The sequence below is a fragment of the Meleagris gallopavo genome, chromosome 2, assembly GCF_000146605.3.
Source record: "Meleagris gallopavo isolate NT-WF06-2002-E0010 breed Aviagen turkey brand Nicholas breeding stock chromosome 2, Turkey_5.1, whole genome shotgun sequence".
In the NCBI taxonomy this organism is placed as follows: Eukaryota; Metazoa; Chordata; class Aves; order Galliformes; family Phasianidae; genus Meleagris; species Meleagris gallopavo.
The window spans coordinates 43166863-43173612 of record NC_015012.2 but is presented as its reverse complement, the minus strand read 5'-3'; positions in this window follow the sequence as shown (position 1 = coordinate 43173612).

Genomic DNA, 6750 nt, shown 5'->3' with positions numbered 1-6750 from the left:
AAGAAAGAAAGAAAGAAAGAAAGAAAGAAAGAAAGAAAGAAAGAAAGAAAGAAAGAAAGAAAGAAAGAATTGTTGATATTCTATATATTTCCAAAATATCTTTTTCTATGTGTGATCAAATAGAGAATATGTACATTCTTTTTATGCTTACAATCTCAGCTTCTTATTTTTTTGTGACAGGATGTAAGCTGCAGAACTAATGTAGATTGGTTTCGTAAAGCACTCTGACAACTGTGTCTTGTATAATCCTTCAGTAATACTAGATGCAAGGAAAACAAAGCACCAGATTAGGTAGATACCCATCAATAGAACAACCAGATTTATAGACATAAGTAGCAGCAGAGGTGTCAGAAGGAGCAATAAACTGTTACAGGTCTGGGAGCTAGGGATGAAAAATAAACCAAATGAATAGGAAGACAATTTTTGAGAGGTATCTATAAAGAAACAATGGACTGGGTAGCCCAAGAAACATAAGAGAGATAAGTACATGAGCTGCCCTTGAGGCTAAGCAAAAAGTGATCCAGCAAGCTCAGCAAAAAGCAGCAGTCATATTTGGATGGAGAAACTTGATCAAGTTTTGTTTTGACTTTCTAGCCCCAAAATGTTGAAGATTCCAGACCTTGTATCCAGACGATAAAGCTTTGTTTTGGAAAGACTGTCATGTGTCAGTGCAAACCTCTTTTGACTGTGTTCTTTCTGGCACAGTAAGGATGAGATTCCAGGACATCTGACAGAAATATCCCACAAGAACTGATAAACAACAGTGAAAAATAGTTGTAAATTGGGAATACCAAAGTTAATATCACAATATATATATAAATTAAAAGTCTTCAATGACATGAGAGGAAGGAGTCAAGAAAAAAAAGGAGCGAACTATCTATACATACATATACTTTCATTCAGTGGCCCACAAAAACATCTCTTCTAATAGCATATGCAATAAACCTTGGGGTACCTGAAATTTTAAATAGCTATTTCCATTACAGTCAACTTAATGGACAGAGTTTCCTTAAGTTTAAAAAGGAAACAGGGCATAACTGGGTAAAGCAGACAGGCAAATGGACAATTTAACAAAATTTTATGCACTCAGCTAGATAAAAATTATTAATTTGTACCTGGACTATTAAAAACTGTCAAGCCTCAAGTCAGGTTGGCAATTCTGAAGTTTGTGAATTCAATTTGTAGTCTGCAGCATTAAATTAAAAAGTCCTCTTTGTGTCAGTCTTCACTAATGTTTGTAGACAAAACAGGGATGTCTGATATCTGTGAGAATGGTTCTTGGTTACTGCTGTTTGTTGTGCAACAAGGCTGAAACAGAACCAGAAGAAATACAAAGAAGCCCCTTCTGGTTGTCATTTTTTATATTTGGGGACCATGCAGGGGTCTGTCTAAGCCCTCATCACTCTTAAAGTAGAGCAGGTTAAAGTCTTAAAGCACTTATAGCATGGTCCCTATTCACTGCTCTGCTTCATCCACAGGCTGACATCAATATTTCTGCTATATCTCCTACGGTCAGGATGTCAGAATAATAGAGCCAAAATGTTCTGTAAGGTAAATAGCCAAATCCAGTGACCAGAAACAGTTTCATGTACACTAGATAAGAAGGAACAAAAAGAGGAAAAGAAGTAGCATTTCTTCTGCAAACTGGCAGGTTGCCTTCAGTAAAGATTTGGGTAATCATTGGGTTCATTAATTCCTCTTGTTCGGCTGGCAACAGTAGTTGTACTGAGTAGGAGGAGAGATGCAATATCAACATCAGCCTAATTGGAAGATGTAGAGTCATGTTGTAAAATTTTTAGAGTCTTTGCTGGGCAGTAATATAAAAATTTACATGTTTAATTTTATCTATCTATCTATCTATCTATCTATATCTATCTATCTATCTATCTATCTATCTATCTACCTATCTACACATAAAGCTTTGGTTTCTGTATACAGAAGCAGACAAACAAGGTGATAACGAATACTTACCTACACTATGCAATAAGTGTTGTGGCAGTTCTGTTTGGTTTTAGATTTTGTGGGAACTCTGGGAGCATTCAATACATCATGAAAAGGAAAAATTCTTTGTTGTGTATAGGAATTACTCCTATCTTGGGAATAAGGGGTCTAAACCAACTAGTACTTTATAATATTCTCCAAAATCTTTTTTTTCTCTTTTTTTTAAATTTTCTGTCCTAAAAGTACCATGTAGTGGCAGTATAACAAGTTGTTAACTGTTACCTATTAATCATTGTAAGAAGTTTCCATAGAGAATTTTTTCATAATACTAAAACTCATTAGAGTTGTCTTGCATTTGTCCATGCTGTCAAGGAAAAAAGTAGCAAGTTTTTTCAATATAATGGTCAATTTTTTTTGTTTTTCAATCTGCAACAGTTAAAGATTTGTAACTCATGAGCTAAATAATGAATACCTTATTCTTGTTTTATAATCTTCAATTAAAATTTCATTCAGTTGTGTGTGCAAGCATGCATGTATATTCATGGAAGCACATCTGCTTCAGAATTTTTCTGCTGAGATTTCCACCAGCTAAAAAGCATTTGATCTTCCTCTGACTCATGTTAAAGAGATGCATGCTCATAGACGCCAAGATGACTGTCTTAGAGATTGCTCTATTATCTAAGGTACAGCAAAGGCAGTGTAGAGAAATAGACCCATAGAAAGGCTGCTGTAAAGGAGTGCTAATGCATCAGATAAGGCAGCTTGATTTTTACAGCTTTTCTGATCCATAGTGTCTTAGCTGAATTCACCCACACAGTGGCATCTGACACATATTGCTATCCACTGTACCCTCAGTTTTTTTCCATAAATGTAGTACAAACATTGGTGAAAAACATAGTAGTATTTTCTGCGGAATTTAGCATTCAAGGGAGAATCCAAAAGATCTCAAATTGCACAAACATTATTTGGCAGTTTGGAGGGATGGGGAGAACAGAAGTCCTTGGATGCAGAACATGCTGGTTCTACCACGAGGTCAGCTATGGTCATGCTATTACAGCTGGCAGAAGAGCAAACTGCAGACTCTCAGCTGCAGTACAGTTATCTATACCTTCTGGTAGTCCTAGGAAAATGAATCTGCTTGGGTCCTACTGTGAAAAGCACGTTTCTCCAATTAATAACTTGCAGAGAGTTTGATGATAACACTACATCAGCAACACACTGATTTAGAACTTACTGTATGATTTCGCTCTTGAAAACCCACTACTTAACTCCTTATTACCTCTTCAGGTAAACCTTCCATTAATTTGTTAGACTTCATTCTGAGGGATGGTGGTGAGATAGTTGATCTTTTCTGGTAACAACACCTGATGGCAAGAGCCCTCAAAAGAAAAAAAGAAAATACATTAAGAGCTAGGTTCCCTGCTAAGGCATACTGGAGCAACTATACTGCTTTCAGTGAAGCTCTTCCAATTTGAACCATGAGACTTGGTGCATATGGGAGAAAGTGGTGAGGAACAGGACATTTCTTTCTCTTACAAAATTTTCTAGTTTCTAGTCCTCCCACAGACAAGACAGTTCTGTGCAACAATGTCCTCCTACAAAATTTTAATTTAATATACATTCACCATCATTTTTTTCTACTGAACTATATATATGATAAAATATACAGATATGTAAATGCATGTGTATAATAAATGAAGGACCACAGTATTAAAATGTATTATACAGTTATGGTTGAAGTTAACTTCAGTTATTTCCAGACAGAAATCATATTTATTATCTGGCTAGTTAAAATATGTAATGTAGTTTCCCCCCAAAAATGAGAGCTCAAATCTACAGGAAATTCTGAATTAAGGCTTTCTCTCAGCCTTTAGAAATCAGATTCTCTTTTATATATAAAATTCAATATTGGTATGAAAAGAAAAATTACATAGCAACCACAGCTGAGACTGTATCAGTTCCAAATTCTACTTTTCTGTGCAATGCATGCTTATAGTTACATGATTATACTTCATCATTCCTAAAGGAATGCATTCTTAACAACTGTATTTTTATAGTCTTTCAAATCTGTATATGTAAAAATACTAAAAATAATTACCCAAAGAAATGACTGTATCCAAGTAATCCTATGATGGATAATAAAGTGGCTGGTGAAATCACAGACTAATTTCAGAATTCCTTTCATAACGATTGAAAAACACAATGAGATTTTACATTTGTTCTCTGAAATGTAACAAAAACTTTATTTTTTTTAGACAAGATGGATGGCATTTTAAAAATCATTTCTCATTTATCCATAATGAACTCTCTACCTCTGAGATTCTGGAAAAATATGACTGTGAATTTAAAAAGGAACCAAATCATAGCAAAAACCTGCATCTTTGCAAAGACCACCTCAAAATAATGTCCTCTGAATTTTTTACTCTTGTAACCTAGGAAGCAATTAGAAGCCAGTGTAAAGCAAAATAGAAAAATCAGAAATTGTTTTCAAACTTTTTTGTTTTTTAGCCCAAATGAACAAATCTATTCACTGTTTTGCTCATATTGAATGGAATGTCACTAGCAGCTGGTAGGAAATGCCAGAAAAAAATTGTTTTAACTCAGTGTATGAAACTCTGATTTCAGTCACATTTCTTTTTCCCATGTAGACTCAGAAATTATGCTTCAGAAATTAAGCTTTAGAGAATGATGAAACATTTGGATGTGTGTATCATCTACTGACAGAGGAGAAAAGTAGCCCATTTTAATGATTTTCCCTGAAGACTGGAAATTGAAAGTAATATTTTAAAGAAAGGGTTCATTTAGATTAGATTTAAAAAGTACATGGAGTGGAGTAACACATAGTTGTACAAAAACCCAGGCTTAAACATGCCCCTTATGGCTCATTTCTTCAATAGCAGGGATAAGTGTATTATCCCACAGTAACTCATTATGTTTTCTACCTCCCTCTGTTTTTCTGCATCATAAGAGTCATTACTTACATTCTGTGACGCTGTTAGACATGAAATACTTTGGAGGAATGGGGGCAGGAGATTGCTAACTGATATACTGGCTATCCTGCGAGGACAATAACTGGCTAGAAGGGAGCCAGTCACAGAAAAATAGAAACTGTGGGATTTTTAGATCTCATCTGTGAGGAGAAACCATCAGAAGACAGAAGGGGAGAGAGATCCTCCTCCTTTGGACAAAGGCCTTTAGGAAGTTGACCAAGGCTGTGAGAGACCCTTGATCTTCCTTCCTAAACATTCTGCTAATGCATGTGGACTGTGCTATAGTGCACCATAGCACTCTAAAGCTCTTGCTTCAGGATTAAACTACAAGCCCCAGGGCAAAGCAAAATGTTTCATTGATTGGTCTTGTATATTATGGATATTATTTTCTTTGCTTTGATTGTCAGAAAGGCAACATATCAGATGAACTTGAGTCCTTACGGTGGAAAAGCCATTTTTGAGTTGGGAAAGCACCTAAATAAGAAGCCATATGGGCACAGTGCAGTTTATGGTTTTAAAAGAGTTTTCTCTGAACAGCCAAGGGAGAGATGCAATTTTGCTCCTCCTTTAATAAAAACAAGAGAATAAGGTGCAAGGCCGCTTTTTCTTTAGTGAGGAAAAAAATATATAGAAAATGTGTGAATCTGTGAAAAATCACACAGCAGATCATGACATCGCAATTGTGCTGGCTCCCAGACCAAGTAAGGTTCGATGTAGGCTTTAACAAGATGAGCAAGATGAGTTCCCTGGAGAATGAGACAGAAATAATAGGCCAAGCCATCTGTGTATCTTGCTTTGGATGTAACAAAAGAACATCATCAAATTCTTCTTACATGGATCTCATGGGAGCGCTTTGAGTTTAAGGTTATACCTCTTGGGACATACCTTTAGAAAATGACAGTTATGTCTCTTTGTCTGATTGATAAAATGGGTAGGCACTGTAGAGAGCATTTGTCTGTCCATACTGCTGATGTTGGCATTTTGGACTCTTCCTGCAGCATGCAGAGTGCACCAAAGTGCACAGTCCTCTGAAGCATGCATCATTCCATTTAAAAACTGGTTCAGCAGCAAGCCTTACAGTGGAAGGAAGAAGTGTATCAGGGACATGACCTAGGGAACAGCTTGATAGAGAGCCTAGCTGAAAAAGAGCTGTCCTTACTACTAGAACCCATGGCTGGTCCTTCCTAAATCTGTCAGGCTATTATAGAAATTGCACTTTGTTTTCAGCATAAGTTGTTTTTTCAAGACATCAACATTTCAAAAGACACAATAGGCGAAGTAAAATGGATGCCTGAGGTTCTTTTTGTAATAATGAAAGTTCCAATGCATACGGCATGCAGGAGATTTCACTAACCAGTATCCATTCAGTCTCTGCTTCTGTGTTGCCTGCAAGGTTGCTGGCCATAGCTGTTTTGCCTCAGGAACATGGATGGGAAAAGCACTCCTCCTCAAAGAACATCAAAAAGTAGTCATATTCACGAGGAAACCATATGTTTGCATTAAAAAGAAAGGTCAGAAGAGTGACTGAGACTTGTCAGTACTACTTGTGGGAGACAGCATTTAGAATAATCACAGTCAAAATCATCACAACAGGGATCACTCACATGAAGGCACAGACTCAAGAATAATGTGAAAATATTTTAGCTTCTGAATTTTCCCACTTTCTGTAGTGCACAGAACTGGGTAAAAGTATAGGAATGTAAACCTCTTCTTAAAGAAAATACAAGTTCTACTAGCGACCTGAAAATGAGTGAGGGAGCCTGTGTGCAGATTAATCATATAGGGCAACTAAAAAACAGGTAGTAAAAGATTTAGGTTT